Here is a 22,074-nt window from a genome sequence, read left to right on the forward strand (position 1 = left end):
GTCATCACTTCACCTTCAACAGATTGAGTTATAAAAAGTAAATAAATAAGACTCCAACAAGTATTAGCAATACAGAGCAATGAAAATACTGATAAAATGAAAGTGGTGCCATGCTTGAACCAACAATTTTGATATAATAATCTGGAATTACGCCGCCAATTAACTACTTTCCACCTATGACCTTTGAAAATGTATTCTAAGGTATATAATCAAAAGAAATCTTGCACAGGTACATCAGGAGACATGTATCAGAAAGTTCAGAGCTGTGTCATTCACAACATAAACAATGACAATAAACAAAGTCAGATGAATCAAAATGCAGTTAAATAAATCACAGCTGAGTGAACAGAAAAGTATACCGCGTAATAATTAGTATGATTATGAATACAAAATAATATATTAATATAAAATATATTTCAAGTTAATTATAAATTCTATATTCTTGGGGCACCTGGGTGGCCCAGTCGGTTAAGCGTCTGACTTTGGCTCAGGTCATGATCTCACAGTTTGTGAGTTCGAGCCTCACGTCGGGCTCTGTGTGACAGCCAGCTCAGAGTCTGGAGCCTGTTTCAGATTCTGTATCTCCTTCTCTCTCTGACTCTCCCCTGTTCACGTTGTCTCCCTCTATCTCTCAGAAATAAACAAAACATTAAAAAAAATAAAAAACAAAAAAGAAAGGTTTAAAAATTCTATATCCTGAAACTACAGTGTCAGAAAATAACATAGATACAAATGCAATGCAAAATACGGAAGAGAATTCTCAGCTATTTTTTATATTTATAGTGATTTTATTCATATGAAGGTCAAAAATGTAAGTTAAAAACATTGCATATATTTATGATCAAACCCCAAGGAAATCAAGAAAATATTAAGGAGTATATATTTTTTTCTGAGTTTGACAAGGGGTCTATAATTACTGAGCTCCCTGGAATATATTCACTTATTGGGAATTTTTCATTTTTAAATTTGGTTGCTGTGTATATAGGTGTTCGTTTGATTAGCATTAGTAATTAAACTGTAGACACATATTTTGCATGTTGTTTGCGTGCATGCTATATTCCATAGTATAAAAGGGCTTATAAAAAAGATGCCTTTTGACAAATAACCTAGAAACGAAGCTTTTGCAGAAAAAAATCATATGGATAAAAGGCTTATGATAGGATTCCATTTATATGTAGTAAGCAATGGATAAAATTAAGATGTGAAGAAGATCTGGAGAACTATTACCAAAATAATCTGTGTAGTGGCTTTCTTTGTGGGAGGGAAAATGAGGATTCAGGAACACCTTTCTTAGGCTGAAAAATAGTTTCCTGTCATCACTTTGTCTTAATTCTTTAATTCTATATGCATACTATATATACTTTAGTGTATGCATTTCATCATATAAATTTTAAAAAATAATCGGGGGGTGCCTGGGTGGCTCAGTTGGTTTGAAGACTTTGCCTCAGGTCATGATGCCACAGTTCATGAATTCAAGCTCAGCATTGGGCTTCCTGCTGTCAGCGTGGAGCCTGCCTCAGATCCTCTGCCTCTCTCTCTCTAAGCTCCTCTCTCACTCTCTCTCTCAAAAATAAACATTTAAAAATAAATAAATAAAAAAAAATAAAGTCAAATAATAGGAAAGAAAAAAAGGGAAATCCAAGTTCTTTTACCCTCAAATAGTAATATGCTAATACAGTTGGCTCAGGATACCCACACAATAATAATCAGTTTCCCAAAATAAGTGCAGGTGTATCACCTCTGTCCTTTCACACTTCAATGATTTCTCTATGTTACCAGTTTATGTTTGAAATCCAATAACCTTGGGAAGGTTTGTGCACTTGAAATCCTGTTTGATGTTATATCCAATAGTAATGCTTCCATACCAGACATTCCACTGCAGGTTAAGATGATAAATTGGAGGTCAATTTTTAGTATCAATAGGCTGCATACATCTTGTCCTTAAACTAATAGGTGGATCATACTGAGTGCAAGAGGAAGAGAAGTTTTTTGGATTTGTTCCAAAGATCTGGCTTGTACAACAAAATGGCTTGCTACTATAAAGAGATAGTGTTTATAGCTCTAAACAAATCCAATAAAAATGATATCAAATTAACTTCTGTGTAAATAAAGCAATTTCTCCTAATTCCATGTGCTCAACGGCCTATTGGGCTTTTCTTCTTTTGCATGTTCTTCATCTTCAAGTCAACTGACCCTTTCAATTCCTTCTTTACTGTACTGTGATGACTTTGGATCTACACTTCCCACCTCTGGCTTCCTTCCTATCCAATTTATCTAGGAATTTGCTACCACATTAACTTTCCTAGGACCTGAAGTAGCAGATGGGCTACCGATCACTGTGGGATGAATGAACCAAGTAACTCAATTCATCTTGGTGTAAATATTTACCCTTTGCTTCTGAACTCAAAAAGCAAACTATCTGCATTTGCCTTAGGGTAATAAGAGTATTCTATTTTATATTGCACCTCTGTTTCCCATCTGAATGTCACTGAACATTTATTGGATTCTGATTTCGTGTTCATCAAGTACTTTCCTTATTAAAAAAAATATATATATATATTTATAGTCACAGTGGGTGATCTTAACCTAGAATCCATGGATGGACTTCAGGTCACTCTTACGTGCTCTGCAATTCTTTGCAAATGTTCATTTGATTTTGGTAAAGGAAGGTCAGCATGTTTTATTAAATCCCCAAAGAGGTTGATGATGCCATAAAGAGTAAACATCCTTGCTTTTCTTCTCTTAGTCTCTTTCTTAAGTTTGGATTTCCCTTTCATTACTTTACAATTTACACCAGAGTCTTTTTTCCCCTTGTTGCTACAACTCTGTAGTGGTAGCTGCTTCAAACTTGAAAGGCTCCCACAATCTGCATTTCCCCTTTCCCCGGGGGATATGTGCCCATTTTCTCCATCCTGAAGGTCAATGTTACACTTACACTTTCTTCAAAACATGAAAATGCATGGTGTAAGATCAGGGCATATGGTTAAGATGCTCATATTTCTTAGTTTGTGCCAAGCACTCATAAGAAAAAGAACGTATGGACTTTGGACTCTGTATTTTTTAGTAAGTAATTTTTGAATACCTAATCTGTATTAGGCAAATCCACATGTTGTCTCATTTAATTCTCACAGAAGAAGCAAGAATCACTTCTCATAAATGAAGACAGAGGTAAGTCTCAGAGAAGATCCCCAGATACAAAGAAACTTGCTTGAATCTATCTCAGTTATCACTATTTTTTTATTAAAAGCAAGAGACTGCATGAGGAAACCGATAGCATTATTACATTAAGTCCTCAAAACAACCCTTAAAACTGGGATTGTTGTTCTTATTACAAATAAGGAGCGAGATGAGCCAAGAGAGTAAATAACTTGATTAAGCCTCAAGAGGAAATGGCAGAGTGAGAATTCAAGCCTAGCTCATCGTAATTCTAAAACTTGTGCTCTTCTTCTTACAAATGAAATCCTGTCTCTTGACTATTCAATTAATGTTTTTTTCCATTACTTATAAGAGTTTGCCCTCACATTTAAACATCACACTTTACACATTAAAGTTTTGCAACTTCACATACAGAAACTGAAGTTAACATATAGTCTAAAAATACAGAACTAATAATAGAAACAAAACAGCCTTTCAGTCCAATACTCTTTCCAAAATATAGCAACACTTTTCTCTAATGAGCAACTATTGTGAAGTAAAATACACTTTGAAGAGTATTTTTATAATGCAGCCTGTGCAGTTTCAAATGTTACTTTCACTTTTTCTTAAGTAAAAATTATTGATATGGTCATTTTTCTTTCAGAGCACCTTTTAGCAAACTGCATTCCGTACTATTTCCACACCTGGCTCTTCTCACAGATGTTTCTAGTAGTAAAAATAGCTGAACAGAAAGAAGAGTAAGAATACGGCAAAAATCTGAGATTGGAAATATGCTCTGTAATTTATTTTCAGTCTATAGTTTTCTGTTTAACAGTAGACATGCCAGAAAGATTGTTACCAAGGATTTGGAATGATTTTCCAAACATTCAGAGCATTCAGTGGTTTTCTGAAATTATAATTATACACATGTAGAATCACATGAGTACATTTCAAGAAGTAACAGCCATGGAATTTACAAGCTCATGGAACGCGTGGTGATTACTTGAACGCTTCACTTGTGGAAGGTGATGTGTTAGGTTCCTATTGATGCCATAACAATTTACCACACATCTGGTGGCTTAAAACAACACACATTTATTATTTTGAAGTTCTGTATATCAGAAGTCTGACACAGTTCTCATGGGGTGAAGGTCTTGGTGGGGTGGCATTCTGTATTGGGTTCTAGGGGAGAATATCTATTTGTTTATTCCAGCTCCTAGAGGCCATTCACATTCCTTGGAACATGGCTCTATCCCTCCATTTTTAGCCAGCAACAGCAGACTGAATTAATCTCATGTCATATCTCTATGTGAAAAATCCTCTGCCTCCACTTCTACTTTTAAGGAATTTGTGATTACATGTGGATAATTCAGGATGACCTCCCTACATGAAGGTCAGGCAATCAGCGATTTTAATTCTATCTGAATCCTTAATTGCCTTTGCCACGAAACACAATATATTTAGTTTCCAAAGATAAGGGCGTGGACATCTTTGGGGGGCTGTTAGTCTGCCTGCCAGGTGTGCCAAGCAGTAATTTACTACTCATATCATAGAAATGTTCCCAATTCAATCCAGTCTATTAGAAATACCTGTTGAGGAGAGATAGTTCTGAACTCTTGTTATAGGAATGACGGTTAACTTTTTAGGTATAAAGTGAGCCTTGTGCACTGAAGCTATGATTGATGTCAGTTTCTTTCTCCATTCAATGCTCTTCCCAACTCACACTCAACCAATAATCTATTCTCATCAACTTCTCTCAGTTTCCTGCCATATCATTTTTTTTAATGTTTTAATGTTTTATTTATTTCTAGGAGAGAGAGAGAGAGACAGCGTGAGCAGGGGAGGGTCAGAGAGAGAGGGAGTCACAGACTGAAACAGGCTCCAGACTCTGAGCTGGCAGTCAGACGCGGGGCTTGAACCCACCAACCGCAAGAACATGACCTAAGCGAAAGTCGGACGCTTAACTGACTAAGCCACCCAGGTGCCCACTGCCATATCATTTTTTAATTATAACTTTAAGGTATTTTTCACTAATGGAATGCCATATGCTAACTGTCTTACTTTCATTCAACAACATTTACTGAATACCTACTATGTCCCAGACACATAATGAAAATAAAGATTTTACTCTCTATGTTGCTTATGTTCTGTTGAGACTACAGGAGAAACAGACAAAAGTTCAGTATAAAAACTAATGTGGTATATTAGAAGACAATGAATACTTAAAGCAGGATTTATATTTTAAAAATAGAGCATGCTATGGCAGATTCAGAGCTAAGTGTGAGCTGGTCTGTTGAAATTTAAACAGGTCCATTACCTTTTCAAGAAGGTAATGTTTGAACAAAAATTTGGCATTGAGGAAGTTGTCTATGTAGACAGCCATCAGGAAAGACTTTTGCAACGAGGATATAGAAAAAGACATCGGAAAACAAAAACAGCCTCTGGAAATCACGCGACTACCTTGATTGGTTCCCAGTTTTACATTCAAGTCATTAGGGCATCTGTGACTGAGGAAGAAGCTGGCTTGGAGAGGTGGAAGAGAGTCTGGGTGGCTCCACCCAAAGGAGAAAGGTGGAATTGGAAAGGTCTCAGGAACCAGGAGCAGAGACGTGAGACCAGAGAGCAGGACCACAGGGAGCCACAGTGACTGACCCAAAGGAGGAACATGGAGACACCCGTGACTAGAGCACCACAACTGGCCTGGTCATGGCCCAATATGGCCGGCGTCTGGACACTGCAGCAGGAACACTGGGAAGAATCCAGACACCATCAAACTCCACCTCCTCTTCTGCACTGCATTTTAATGAAAAACTACATCTACCGCGACCCTAGTATCTCTTCAGCTCGCATCCACATCCTTTCTGATCTGCTTCAAACCTTTCCCTTCCAAATCTGATGCGATTTTTCTGAAGTTTAATTCTGTTGACATCTCTCACCACCGTAGAAAACGCCAGGGGCCCTGAATTGCTCTTTGCCTTTCATATAAACTCCTTAATATTGGGGTGTCTGGGTGGCTCAGTCAGTTAAGTGTCTGACCTCGGCTCAGGTCATGATCTCATAGTTTGTGGGTTCGAGCCTGGAGCCTGCTTTAGATTCTGTGTCTCCTCTCTCTGCTCCTCCCCGGCTCATTCTCTGTCTCTCAAAAATGGATAAACATTAAGAAATTTTAAAGTCCTTAATATTGCATTCAGAGGCCCCATGATCTAGCACAAATCAACAACTTCTACATTATCTCCACTAAGGTTTCTATGCACTTTACTCTCTAGTTATTTCACGCTATGGATTTCCAAACGAAACCACACTTTTCACCTATCTGCAGCTCTGCTTCTCTCATTTTTCCCATCTATCAAAGCACTTCTCTATTTCAAAGTCCATTTAAAATGTGATTTCTTCTGGGATATCACTTTTCATACCTCAGACAAAATTACCTCCAACCTCAGGATGTTTTTATCTCTATTATGACTGCACTTTGTCATAATAAGTACCTTCAAAGAAGGACCCATATTTTACTGATTTTTATCGTTCTAACATCTAGCACAGATGTTAGAGAGTAAGCAATATGAGCTTTCTTTAAATAAAGAATTCAAAGGATAAATGTTGAGAAGAGGTAGAATATTTCCTTCATTATAAATCTGAAATTAAGAGCCATTGAAAAAAAACAATGACAAAATCATTCTACTGGTTACAATGTGACAAATCACTCAGTCAAATTTTAAACTGTTTTGATCTAAATGAATTTACATATGTTTTCAAGAAAATTAGTAAACTGTATTAAATATGTTTACTGAGCTTCACACTTTTATAAGTTCTTGTTTAAATAATCTGCTTTTTGTTTACATTCTGCTATTTTATAATATAATTATACATTTTTAGTATAATTTGTTATTTTACTATAATAAAATTATATTTTACTTAATTACCAGAATTGTTTTAAGTATATTGATACCTTTCATGTCTTGAGATATCATTTCTCTTATAAATTAAAGAATGAGTAGAAAGTTAAAATAAACCATACCTGATATCCAAATTTCATTTCCTTTGAATAATTACCCAGAAGTGGAATTGCTTGAATATGGTGGTTCTATTTTTAATTTTTTGAGGAACCTCCATATTGGTTTTCATAATGATGGCACCAATTTACATTCTCACCAATGGTGTACACACAATAGCCAACTTGTGGACACAATCCAAGTGTCTGTCAATAGATGAATGAAGAAAATGTGTCATATACAAATCAGCCTTATAAAACAAAAAAAGTTAAGTCTGCCATTTGCAACAACATGGATGAAAGTAGAGAGCATTTAGGTAAGTGAAATAAGCCAGAAAGAGAAAGACCTCACTTATACCTGGAATCTAAAATAGTCAAACTCATAGAAGCAGGGAGTAGAAGGGTAGTTGCCAGGGATGGGGGAGAGGGAAATAAGGAAATATTGGTCAAAGGATATAAAGTGTTGGTTATGCAAGATGAATGAGTTCTGGAGATTCACTGTATAGCATGGTGATGATAGTTAACAACCATGTCTTCCATACTTGAGATTTTCAAAGACGATAGACCTTCAAGTCTACACACACACACACACACACACACACACACACACCAATATGGCACTTGTGCAGGTGAGGGTACATTTATTAGCTTGATTGTGGTGATTTTTTCACAATGTACACATATATCAAAACATCAACCTGTGTACCTTCAATATGTACTATTTTTATGTCAGAGACATTCCCAATAAGGTTGTTCAAAAAATACAATTGATAAAATAGCAGTTTTGTTTCTATATAAACCAAAGAAAGACGATGAATGATAACTACTCCATCTTTTGTATTCATCATCAGCAATCCTCTAATTTCTATGTAGATTTGACACTATTAATCTATTTCAAAGACTCAGAAATTGCAGCTCGACAAATTACAATAATATCTAACTTCACACAGCTTCTAAGAAACAAAAGAAACTTCTGGCCAATAGACTGATGTTTATTTTTTCTGTCACTTCTCATCACACAGCTTTTACTTTAGCAGCACACACTGATGTCTACATGGTCAGGATTTTCCCTATTTCCTATTCCGGTGAATTTCCCATGGTCACTTTGCTAACCATTTATGAGAATTTCCATGGACAGAGGGCTAGTAAAAGCACATTTGAATGAACACTGACAGCGAAACAGACTCGTTATTAACTTGCTGTAGATGATCCGTGAGATTGTTTTAAATTCCAAGAATGGTTATCATTAATTATTTATTTGCAGTGAAATCTATCGTCATACAATAAGATTTGATTAAGCATTTTTCATTTGGTAGTTTTAGTTTGGATTAAAAATTTTGAAGATTTTTTTTGCTTCTTTCATTGATAAAGCATGGATAGAAGGTAGATGGAATAAATACTTCAAAGATTATGTATTCAAGTTTCCTGCAGGCAGACAGGGTCTCAAGTGGAGAAGTGACCTGCCCAAGGTCAATGCTCTCAACACTTGCCAGGCTGGGCCCAGAGCCAGTTGCCTTCCTCTTCCATGATTCATGGCTCGTTTTCGCCCTGTAGCCCTGCCAGAAACCAGCGACTTATCTAAACTAGTTTAATCCCTAGCAGTGATAGTTAATTCCCTTAATCACTTAAGTAAGTGCGTCACAAATTCATGCTGGTTTACAAATCTTCTGCAAGCAGGGATTCTCAAACAAGTTCTCTGCCTGCATCCAGTTTCAGGAATTTCTGGTTCCTGCCTCTTCCTTTAATGACAGAATAAGAAATTAGTTTGAACTTTGAGTTATTTACAGTCAGGAACTTCACTCTTCTACACATTAATTATCAAGCCTATTTTTCCCATGGTACCTTCTTTACTCTGACATATTTGCAAAATGTATGGGTTTTTTTCTCCTTTTGATTTACTTACAGATATTAATTAGCGATGCTTCCATTTTGTGACTTTTAAAGCTTTCCCCCTGAAAAATTGTTTATTGAGCACTGATCACTGATGTGTCATTTCTCAGTTTGTTATTTATGTATTCTTCACATGATAGAACAGTCAAGAGGCTGGGCTCTGGGGGCAAACTCCCTGAGTTTCTTTCCTGATTTCAGGATGTGCTAGCTAATGATGAGGCCATATTGAGTGAGTTGATTACTGTGTTTCCTTTCTCTCACAGTTGGAATGAATAGAGTATCTAGCTTAAAGAGTTCTATAAAAATTAATGAGAATCCACATATAGTGCTATGTACCATGCTTGGTATTCTGTAAGAACATCATAATTTTATGATAATTATTATAATAATTGAAATTGATGACTTAGACTTTTTCCAAAGTTATCACTACGACTGCAGCTTTTAAGGAAAAATATTTAATCATGTGTAAAACAATAATAATTAGATGGCAGGTTTAGTTATTACTGGAAGAAATTAATAAAGCATCTTTAAATGTACAGGAAATGGGTAAATTTCAGCATGCAACCTTGATGAAGTAACTAGTATAGTATTTGTCCATCGACCATAAAAACTATAATCTTGGGGGGGGCATCTGGGAGGTTCCGTCAGTTAAGCATCTGACTTCGGCTCAGGCCATGATCTCATGGTCCTTGAGCTTGAGCCACATCAGGCTCTGTGCTGACAGCTGGGAGCCTGGAACCTGCTTCAGATTCTGTGTCTCCCTGTCTCTTTGTCCCTCATCCCCCCATCGTTTTCTCTCCTCTCTCTCTCTTTCAAAAATAAATAAACAAAAACCTATAACATACATGAGACAATGTCATTCATACCGCCCATACCAGGCAGCATAGCAGTATGATCCCTCAGAAAATGGGAGAGCATACATTGAGGCCCACCTCTGCCCAGGCTATCTGACTGGGGACACCTTACCTACTGTGACACAGGGAAGTAGAACTCAAGGTTAGAATTATGGGAAGACTGGAAGCCACTCAAATTGGAGTTGAAGAGGCTGGGATTTGCAAAGGCTATGAGAAAAACAAGACCTGCACAGAGGAGCCCGACCCAAGAAGTGTGGAGGGAAGAACAAAGTTTTTTTTTTAATGTTTATTTATTTTTGAGAGACACACACAGAAGAGAGCAAGAGAGGGACAGAGAGAAAGACACAGAATCTGAAGCAGGTCCCAGGCTCTGAGCTATCAGTACAGAGCCCAATGCAAAGCTTGAATTCAGGAACTACGAGATCATGATCTGAGCTGAAGTCGTTCACTTAACCAAATTTGCCACCCAGGTGCCTCAGGAAGAACAAAACTTTGTAATCAGTCCAGCCTAGGTATTTTGTCAAGAGTTAACAATGCATGAACTGTTTGAAGCTCCAAAAAGCCACCAGAGAGTGCCAGCAACGGGGCCAAGAGATGGATACAAATATGGAAGATATGGAAGACATGGAATGTTGTGAAACATTGCATTTTCAGTCCAGCCATGTAAGGGGACCACTTTGGCAACCTCACATACTAAGATGAGATGTTAGAAAGGTCATGAGTTAAGAGTAAGGCTCATTCTCTTATTTCAGAGTCTGTATCTCCCTCTCTCTCTGACCCTTCCCTGCTCACGCTGTTTCTCTCTCCTCTNAAAGTAAATGCCAATAATTCAACTGCCTATGAGAACCAAATTCAACACCCATTTCAGGTAGACACTATAATCCACTCCCTCTGTCATGTCCAGGAAAAAAAAAAAGGCAGTCCCTGAGATGAAACAGATTGGAGCCAGCAGACAAAGACTGTAGCAAAACTATGATAAATAGCTTCAAAGACAAAAGGGAAAAGATGGGTCAAAATAAGGGAGGAGATGGTGAACCCTATGAGAGAAGTGGAAACTATAAGAGGGAGTGGAAATTCTAGAAAGAAAAATAGAATTATCTGAAATTTTAAAAAAATAACTGGATGAGCATAATAGCAGACTATAAGTGGAGAAATGAAGTTTGCCATTTAAACACAGATTAACAGAAATTATCATAGTTGAAGCACACAGAGAAGAATGAGTGAAAAATAATAAACAGAGTGACTTGATGGACCACAGCAAGTGGTCTAATGTGTATTTAATGGTTGTCCCCAGGGGATGGAGTACCTGGGTAGCTCAGTCTTTAATGTCCGACTACCCTTGGTATCAGCTCAGGTCATAATCTCACAGTTTCAAGGGAGACCTGTGTCAGGGTCTGCGCTGACAGCACAGAGCCTGCTCGAGATTCGCTCTCTCTCTCCCCCTCTCCCATTTGAGCTATCTCTGTCTTTCTCAAAATAAATAAATGTTTAAAAAAAATAAATAAATAATTGTCCCAAGAGGAAAAGAAAAATTGTTCAGAAAACATATTTGAAGAAATAATTGTAGAAGTTATTCAGTACATGGTAGCTGCAACTATTAATTTTAACTACCTGTGGGCTGGGCATTGGCAGTGTAGGCGAGGGGAAGTATCATACATAGACAAGAGCTCTTGTCCATGGAATCTGCCAGACCAGATGCAGGAGAAACTGGAAGGCTTTGGACGGTAGCCTTCTCCTAACACACTCAGCGCATGTGAGGCACTGATACAGCAGACCTCCTTCAGCCTTCTTTGAGCCAATGGTGAGGGGTCCCGTGGCCAGACTTTTGGACCCTTCCCATTTCAATGTAAATATCTGGGTAGAAAGGAGATTCAGATAAGGAGTAGTTCTCAGCAACTATGGATCCCAGAACCTGATGCAGACATGTTAGAAAGATAACAGAATGGAGAAAAGGTGCTTTTTATTTTTTATTTTTTATATTTTTTGGTGCTTTTTAAAAAAGTATTTGGGTAGAAGGGAAAGACAAAGAAAATTAATTCTTTTTAAAAAAATTTTTCATGAAAACCCAGTTGTTGTTATGGGGATCAACACTGAATTAACAGGTGCATGACTGGTGGGGGTGTGTGTCACCAAGGTGTATCGGCACGGTGGCTGACATAAAAAATTAAAAGCCATAGAAGATAGAACTCATGATATTCCCCTCTTCTTTAAAAAAATAGAAACTCCATTATTTTTAATGTGAGGGTCTCACCTATTCAAAGTCTACAAAAAGGCAAATGGCCGAACAGTGCCTTTCTGTCTATATGGAAGTTTTTCTTTATTTTTTAGATTTGGCAATAATTTCTTTTTGTATGTTTATTTATTTATTTTGAGAGAAAGAGAGTAAGATGGGGAGGAGGGGTGGTGGAGAGAGAGAGAATCCCAAGCAACTCTGTGCTGTCTGTGCAGAGCCCAATGCAGAGCTCAATCTTATGAACCGTGAGATCAAGACCTGAGCTGAAATGAAAAGTCCAACGCTTTATCAACTGAAACCCAGGTGCTCCTACCTGTGGCAGTAATTTCTGACAGTAATAGTTGTGCAGCTAATGAAAAGTTCCCTTTCAATTCTTGCCACAGTCCCCAATTGAGAAAATACTGTACATTGCCTAGGGTCTGTGATCTTATTACAACCTTCCACTGCTCCCCACCCCCGTGCTAACAAGAAGAATGAATGCTGACATTTAAGATTTGTTTTTCTAAGTTATATTATCCCTTGATATTAATAAGACATGGCGGTACTTTGGTTGATAAGCCAAAATGACCTGTTATTACTTTCGTTATGGAATGTGACATAATAATATATGGTTATCAAGCTTAATCAGATATGAATACCTAATACCTTCAATACCTAATTGATATAAGAGCAATCATCATCATTCTGCGTACTACCATTCAGTCAAGGTAGGTTTTAGCCCATCTTACTATTGAACTCCTCTTTCTCCAGAGTAAGAGTAACCATTGCTATAAGTGCCCTTTGAACCCTCCCACCCTGCAAAGCCCACTATAGAGTGTGAGTATGTGTGTGTACGCACAGGTGGGTAAAAGCAAGGAGAAGGAAAAGTAAAATGTGATTGTTTTTTAAACCAAGTGACTTGCGAACCTTTAAGTGTCCTAAGGATTTTTATAAACTTAAATTGTTAATATTTTTCTAGCCAATATATAGAACCAAAACACATGCATAAATATACCTCTTTAAGTGATGGTGAAAATGAGTAAGGATCGACAGAATCAAACTTTTCTTTCATTTCCCATTTAAAATTGTTTTCCCAAAATATCACACTAGACTTCTGACTTTTAATAAATTTTCCCCATCCCTCCCATGTTCACACTCTGTTTCTCTCTCAAAAATAAAATTTAAAAAATTTAAAAATAAATAAGTTCTCCCCAAATCTGTTTTTTAATATTATAAATACCCTGAATATAGGTTACGCTTCATGCAACCAAAAATCTCTACATGTGTACCTTAGAGACACCATTTAAACTTGATCTTTTTTTTTTCTTAACAAACTTGACCTTTTGTTAAAACAAGATAATGGAACATCCCTGGTTCAGAGAGCTACCTCTATTTTCATTTTTGTTGATGATCAATTTTTTATGAAATGTCTACTGTTCTGTGTTCAGAATCACTTTCTCTCCCACCTTCCTTCTTTTCATCTCATCATATTCTTCTATTTAAACAAAATCCATTTACTGAGATGGCTCAATTCACAGAGACACACCCTGAGTACACAGAGTGAGGAGTCAGAGTCATGCTCATCAGAGGCCTGCTTGGAGGCTGTAGAGGGACTGTATTGTGCTATAATATTTACATGGTGAAAATGTAATTTTATTTAAAAATAGGCAACATAGGCTCTATCCTTAGACTTCCACTCATTGACAATATCATTTTCAACTTATCATTTGACTTTTCTGAATCTTGGGTTCTTCTGTCAAAGAGAAGAATGCCTTGGGCTGCCTGGCTGGTTCAGTCAGTAGAGCATGTGGCTCTTGACCTTGGGGTCATGATTTCAAGCCCCCAGTTTGGTGTAGGGTATACACCTTCCATGTAAAAAAAAAAAAAGTAGGGGAAAAAAAAGGAATAATGCCCAGTTCACAAGATCTTATGATGACCACTTAGCTTGATTAGAAAAGCAAAACAATTATTTTAAAAGATTCTTATTTCATAGGTTTCAAGTGTTAAATGACTACTCTAAACCATTCATAAATTTGGAAATCGTCATGTAAAGTTCAAACTTTGACACCAGGATACCACGGTACATGAAGAATCTGATTTCAAACAGGTAAATCCATGTGATGGTGCATATATTCATAAATAATTCTAAATATCAGTAATTTCTTTGATGAGGACACACAGATTAATGCCAATTAATAATAACTGAATTTTAAAGGGCACCTGGGTGGCTCAGTCAGTTGGGCTTCCGACTCTGGCTCAGGTCATGATCTCACGGTTTGTGGGTTTGAGCCCCGCATTGGGCTCTGTGCTGACAGCTAGCTCAGAGCCTGGAGACTGCTTCGGATTCTGTGTCTCCCTCTTTCTCTGACCGTCCCCTGCTCATGCTGTCTGTCTGTCTGTCTCTCTCTCTCAGAAATAAATAAAACATTAGAAGAAAAAAATAATAACTGAACTTTGTTGGGTGTTATCTGTTAGGTAACAAAAACAACTGAATTGCTTAGTTATTTAGCCTCGCCTGAAGGTAGAAATACATCTCTAATGCTTTTCAGGTCCCTAGACTGAGACGCAGTGACTAAAGTTTTCTGTTTTGCAATGAGTGTCTGCCTATGTTATCACACATTTGAACTCACAAATACCTATGATTTAGTAGAAAACCTCCCCAGCATTATTTAAGTCATGCGTCCAAGAAACACAGCAAACATGTTCTTGAGGCTGAACTTGCCATCAGGGCCTCGGAATCTAGATCCAACGTTTCTAATAACACATCATGTTGCCTATTTACAAAAGACCAATGTAAATCCCAATAATGCCCACTAAACCAAAGACTCAGGAGAAAGTAATGCTAATCCATGACAGGAGCTTAGCTAAGGTAAAGAAAACCTGACATTTACTGGACACATTGTGTGTATATTATTATTTTGTTAACCTCCCCCCCACATGCACCAAAAATGAGCAGTGATATTATTTCCTTATTAGGGAATTGAATCTCAAAAAATTCACATAACCTGCCTAAGACTCCAAAAGATTTTAGGAAAGGCTCAAGCCTGGGTTGGTTCCTCGGTTTGGGTCATTATCAAACCTGTTATTTGCATTTCATATTACCTATTCTTTCAACCTATTCTTCCTCTCCAGAGATAGTGTTTCAATCTCAGTCTTTCCAGACTAAAATATATTCATTTTAAGAAAGTTATCTTTCAGATGTGGAGAAACGGGCACCCTCCTACACTGTTGGTGGGAATGTAAACTGGTGCAGCCCCTNTTAAAAAAATAATAAAATAAAGTAAAATAAAATAAAATAAAAAATTAAAAAAGAAAGTTATCTTTCATAAAATAAGCTGTAGAATGTCTAACAGAGCTTGTCATTTCTGTATTTATAAATCCTGATCAATATATATAAAGTCTAAACTGGAAGTCTGAAGAACTTACGAATTATGCTCTTTTCTGCATTAAAGCATAACACAGGAATTTGGGCACTTAACTACAAGTGAGAGACTAAATATTAGAAATCAAATTAGTTCCTAGATGAAAATGAAAATTCACGTATAGCCTCTGATTAAATCTTGAATTTTAGCTGTTGAATATGGTAATAATTTATTAAAATATGGGAACCAAGGTCACAATAACCTCCCTTAAAGTATAACCATAATAACTTGCGTTCGTTTATAGAAGTGTAAGGTAATATTTAACCCACTCTTATACATTTATACACATTATGAAGTTTGAACTACTCTGACCCTCTTAAACAAATGGTCCATTACTGAGTGCAGTGTTTGGAAAGTGTTTTTGAAATGCATACATTATCAGAAAATTGGAAGACCATGACTGAGAAAGAGAGAGAAGATAATAGAGTCATAACATCTGTGAGTGTGAAGATTCCTTCCATAGGAAGGTTATACTCAGTTGGATAACTTCATTTGGCGGTTGAGATAGAAAAGAACTATGAAGTGTACCATTCCAATATTTTGTTTCCTATGGAAAAGTTTTCTTTAAAGTATTGTTACCACAGTGTTTATCTGTTCTCTCCTGTCTTTTTTTTCTTGCTTAGATGGAATCAGAGTGATTCAGGGACTGGGCATGAAATAGGAATTTCTGAGTCTTATTCTTAGATTGACATAAACTGTACATGTGATGACTCTGAGTGAAGGAAACATCTCTGAGATCATTGAAATAACTTTGACTTAGTTTCTTACTCATGCTCATCAGAAACATTTATCACTTATATCTAGTGAATAGATCCTCTGACAATTTCAGTGCTTTTCTTCCTACCCAATGCCTATAGGAGAAATCTGTACCTTGAAATTTCAATTATTTGAACATACTTTAGACTATGTCATTTCTATGAATTTTTGTCAACAAATCTTCTCTTTTTTAATGTTTATTTTTGAGAGAGAGAGAGAGAGAGAGAACACAAATGGGGAGGGGCAGAGAGAGAGAGATAGAATCTGACACAGGCTCCAGGCTCTGAGCTGTCAGCACAGAACTCAACACGGGGCTCGAATCCATCAACTGTGAGATTATGACCTGAGCCAAAGTCAGATGCTTAACCAACTGAGCCACTCAGGTGCCCCCAAAACTCTTCTTTTTAATCTATGAGCATTTTTAAACTTTGATTTTGATCCATTGGCTCTATATTTCATACTAGTTTTGTTTGTTTGAGATTCATTTACATTATTGTGCATGTCTTTATTTCCTTTGTTTTTGGTGGAGAAAACCAAATGTGGGGATTGGGCATTTACTCACGTACATTTTAATAGTCTTGTCTCTTAATCACTCTCAGGTCTAAGTGTAAACTAAATACTGTTTCGAATACCACAATTCTCACTGCCTATGGGGTATTAAAACTTATTGTTAGAGATTATATAATTGACCTCTCCTACTTTTTACCAGGGTGCTCGCAAAAATAAAATATTGAATATTTGCATCACCACAAAAAGTTTCTTCAGTTTTTTTAATAAATCCTGGCCCACATAGGCAGTGCTGTCCTAATACCTAACACTGCAGATTAGTTCCACACTTTTATAAATTTCATATAAACAGAAACACGTCTTTGCCTAGCATAATATTTATGAGATGCAATCATGTTGTTGTGAATCTCAGCATTTCTTTTGTTTTTAATTGCTGAATAGTACTTCTCATCATAAATGTTTTAAGATATGTACATCCAACACCCTAATGAACTTTTGAGTTGTTTAGAGTTTGGGGACACTTAAAGAAACCATAAATCACCTAGCACAAGTCTTATTGTGAAAGATATTTTCATTTGTCTCAAGTACACACTAGAAGCAGAAATCTTTTCCAAAGTGTCTTATGTTGTGTTCTTTCACATCACTGATCCACAGATATATGAGCATTTCCGGTTCTGTATCTTCTTTATCACTTGGTGTTTCCAGTATGTACGTATGTATGTACATACGTATATAGGTATGCATGTATGTGTGTATTTATGTCATTGTGGTAGGTGTGGAATGGTAGATCACTGTATTTGGCCTAATGGCTAGAGTGTGATTCTCCCAGTCCTAAAAAATAACTAACATTTTAAGCAAAAATACTAACACCCTGTTGTGTGTTTATCGTGTATCTAAAATAAAACATCCAGCAACATTAGCATAGAGAATGGGAGGGAAATAGTGAATATAGTTGTGTAAGGTCCTTATGCTTCAGGTGCAATGATTTAATATCATCATCTGGACCCCACTTCTCTTTCCTGAGATCACCACCAGTCTCTGAGTATCTCTTCTGCACTCAGGTCCTCAAAATACTCTTCATGCAGTAAGCTGTGCAGATGTTGGCCTCATCACTTGTTTCCCATTCGTTAGGTGTTTGTTGTTCTTTCTCACCTAATTTCCATTTCTTGAGATCCATTTTTGGCCTTTTAGTTATTTCCGATGAGACAGTAAACCCGTCCCCTATTACTCTATCTTGGAAAGCACTGAAAGTCCAGCTCTAACTACCAAATACTAACATATGCTAAAAAGCCTTTTGTCTTACCTTGGATTTTCCTAGAAGCATAATCTGAAGCAGAAGTTGGCAAACTGGAGCTTTATTTTGGAAATATACCAAGTAGCAAGAATAAGAAAAAAGCAGAATGAAACAGAGACAAATGGGACACCAGCACAAGGAAACAGCTTTGAGTTGATCAGAAATGTAGGCTTGGTGCCTTCGTTCTTAGGAGTCTCATGAAATAAGTTCCAGAATTGTCTACTAGGGGATTGAGTGGCTCCAAACTTCCATTCGCTAAGGGTGACTCCACTGAGTGAACGCTTCAGGCTGGGCTAACCTAAGTAGTGAATAGACACGGGTTGGCATCCTGCATGGAATTAGAAAAGTCGTACCGCAGGGGGCAAAGGGTGACCTGCATGGTTTCTAGCCCAACTGTTCCCAGGTGGTAACTTTACAGGGATGATTTGAAGCTTGTCAGAAACCGATTAGCACATCAGTGGCTAGCTGAAAAGGTGGGGCAGAGTATTTTAAGTAGGACATATAAAGCTTCTTTTTTCTATCTTTTCTTTTGTAATGTTTATTCATTTTTGAGAGAGAAGGACAGAGAGACAGAGCACAAGCAGGGGAGGGGCCGAAAGAGAGAGGAAGACACAGAATCCGAAACAGGCTCCAGGCTCTGAGCTGTTAGCCTAGAGCCTAACACAATCCAACTCATGGACCCTGAGATCAAGACCTGAGCAGAAGTTGGAGGCCTAACTGACTGAGCCACCCAGGCACCTCTAAAGTTCCTCTTTTTCTTATTAAGACTTTACTTTTAAAGGAAATTTATAGTTTCACACCAAAAGAGAGAAAGGAAGAAATTTCCCACAAATGCCCTTCAAGATTGTGTTTGCTACTCTTGGGTTTTTGCCTTTCCATATAACCTTTATAATCAATTTGTCAATATTCAAAAATACATTGTTAGGATTTTGACTAGCATTACATTGAGTCTATAGATCAAATTGGGGAAAAACTAACATTTTGATAATTCTGAGTCTATTTTTTTTTTCAAAAAATTTTTTAACTTTGAGAGAGAGAGAGAGAGAGAGAGCGAGAGCGAGCACGGGTGGGGCAGAGAAACACAGAGGGAGAGAGAACCCCAAGCAGGCTCTGCACTGTGAGCATGGAGCCCAGTGCGGGGCTCAAACTCATGAACCATGAAATGATGACTTGAGCCAAAATCAAGAGTTGGATGCTTAACTGGCTGAGCCCCCAGGCGCCCTGAGTCTTTCTATTAACTCGGAATATCTCTTTACTCAGTTCTTTGAGTTAATCACAGTTTTCTAATTTCTTCATATAAATCTTGTATATATTTTGTTAGATTTAGACCTCTAAGTATTTTATTGGGGGCGTGCTATTATAAATGGTATTGTACTTTTAATTTCAAATTCTAGTTGTTCATTGCTGGTATATAGGAAAGTGACTGAATTTTGTATCTTAACATTGTGTCCTGAAACCTTTCTACAATTGCTTATCAGGCTAAGAATTTTTTTTTAATCAATTATTTCAGCTTTTCTACATATGATTATGTCATTTGCAAACAAAAAGTTTTATTTCTTCCTTTCTGATCTATATACCTTTTAATTTCAAATGCATAAGGTCTCAGTAGTTTTATTTTACGTCACTTTACTAAAATAGACTTGAAAACATTATCCTATTAAGCAACACAGAAATGAAAAAATAATAAAACAACATACACATGTGGAAATAAAGATTTAAAGACTTGTTATAAGATTTAAATCCACACAATTATAGAATAGATTTAATTCAATGAGATGATCATGGTCATAAAGCAGAATGCTTACAATATACTTAGGAAGGAATTTGCACAGTGCACAAATTGAAGATTGACATAAAACAACTATAGCCTACTATTTTCTGAGTCTTCCAAGATGCCAAGCAATGTCACAAGATGTTGAAAAAAAAATCACAGAAAATACATGAAGTTTTGAGCATGGTGCAGGAAAATAAAGTCCTCAGTGTATCTGACAAGAAATAGAGAAAGTAATATTTTCATAAGAGCAAGTAGGTTAAATTGGATAGAATGGGTACATGGTCTTCTAAGATGTGGCTATTTCTGCACCTCATCCTCAATCTGTTAAATTACATCTTTCCAGGCAGGCAGACTAGTACACAAGCAGCCAAGGTAATTTTATTCACACAAAAATTTGATCACTTCACTTCTTAACAGATGAGTAAGTCAATATGTAACTGAAATGGAAACTGAAGTCAATATGAAACTGAATAGTAGCCAATAACAGAGGATCATATCATAGATCATCTGGGACAGTGCACCACGAAATCTCTAGAAAGCACTTTACACTATGAAGCAATTTCTAGCCTTTAAACCAGAGGGGAGTATGGATACACCTTTCTTTATGTGGAATTCAAGAAGTAAAACAAACTTGACAATTTAGCAAAATCATGGATATGTAGAGAAAAGTGGCCTGAAACAGCTTTTCTGTTGTCACAACTCTTCTTTTCTTTTCCTGAAAATGTTCATCTCATTAGCAACATGAGCTAGTGTGAGTGTGTGAACACAGTATCAATGTGTCCAAATTTCAAATTTCTTGACTCTCTTAGCATGTACCCAACCTCTTGCAATGATCTTAGGTTGAGAACTGTTTTGTTTTTTTTTTAATTTTAATGTTTATTTATTTTTGAGAGAGAGAGACTGACAGAGACAGAGTATGAGAAGGGGAAGGGCAGAAAGAGAGAGAGACAGAATCTGAAGCAGGCTCCAGGCTCTGAGCTGTCAGCATAGAGCCCACCGTGGGGCTTGAACTCACAAACCGTGAGATCATGACCTGAGCTAAAGTCGAACACTCAACCGACTGAGTAACCCAGGTGCCCCGATAACTGTTTTTTTTTAAATATTTAGGATGTTATTTAATTTATAGAAACTGTATTACTGTATTATTTCCTTTAGAAAACATATAAATATAAAATTAACTCATGATTTTGAGAATACTTTTGGGGGGGCTTAATTAGTTCAACTGGAGAGTACTGATTTAGTACAACTTTCATTAATGTAAGATACAGAAGGGACGCTAAAATAAAATCCAGTTCCACCTAGTTAGCCATGAATTGAACGCGCACAATTTGGGTGTTATTGAAATGTCCCAGATATCATTTCTTTCATGATGGTGGGGCATAAAACTTGGAATGTAGAATATAGTCTGAGAGATTAAATCTCTAGCTTTCTAAATACAATGTATTCTAACTTGCATGTTATCTTTGCTGACTAACAGCTAACTTAACAGAATGTACCATAGGAAACATACATTCTGACTAGTGCTCTAAAATGTAGTTCATTTTGACACAAGGAAGCAAATAGCTCTCTCTGAAAGGAGAATTAATCCATAAGCAAGATTGCACGTATCCTTTTCAGAAATGAGTAAATTCCACATTTTATTTATTGGTAATCCCCTTAGCATTTTTCATAGATTGGATGAGGTAAAGAGTGTAAATTCTATAGAAAAGTAAGAGAGACTAGAATAACAGATGAAGATTCAGAAGCATCATGCAATTTTTAAAATAAGAACAAGAGGGGCACCTGGGTGGCTCAGTTGGTTGAGCATCTGACTTGGGCTCAGGATATGATCTCATAGTTCGTGGGTTCGAGCCCGGCGTCGGGATCTATGCTGACAGCTAGCTCAGAGCCTGGAGCCTGCTTCAGATTCTGTGTCTCCCTCTCTCTCTGCCCCTCCCCTGTTCATGCTGTCTCTCAAAAATAAATAAAACAAACAAAAAAACCTTAAAAATGAGAACAAGAAATATTACTGTTTTACAAACTATAAAATAAATTATTTTTCTGCGCAGGACATCACTTGTAACTTGTCTCAAGTACCCAATAAAGAATTTACACTGTTCACCAAATTCCTTTTCAGTGAAAGTTTGCAAAGAAAATATAATAGGAACATTTAAAGTGTTCATATAACAATCAACACATCAATACTTGGTTCTTATAAAGCAATAAGTGTTAAATATTGTCTATATTTTATGCTCTAGAGAAC

This window comes from Crocuta crocuta, unplaced genomic scaffold, assembly GCF_008692635.1.
Source record: "Crocuta crocuta isolate KB4526 unplaced genomic scaffold, BGI_CrCroc_1.0 scaffold129, whole genome shotgun sequence".
NCBI classification, from domain to species: Eukaryota; Metazoa; Chordata; class Mammalia; order Carnivora; family Hyaenidae; genus Crocuta; species Crocuta crocuta.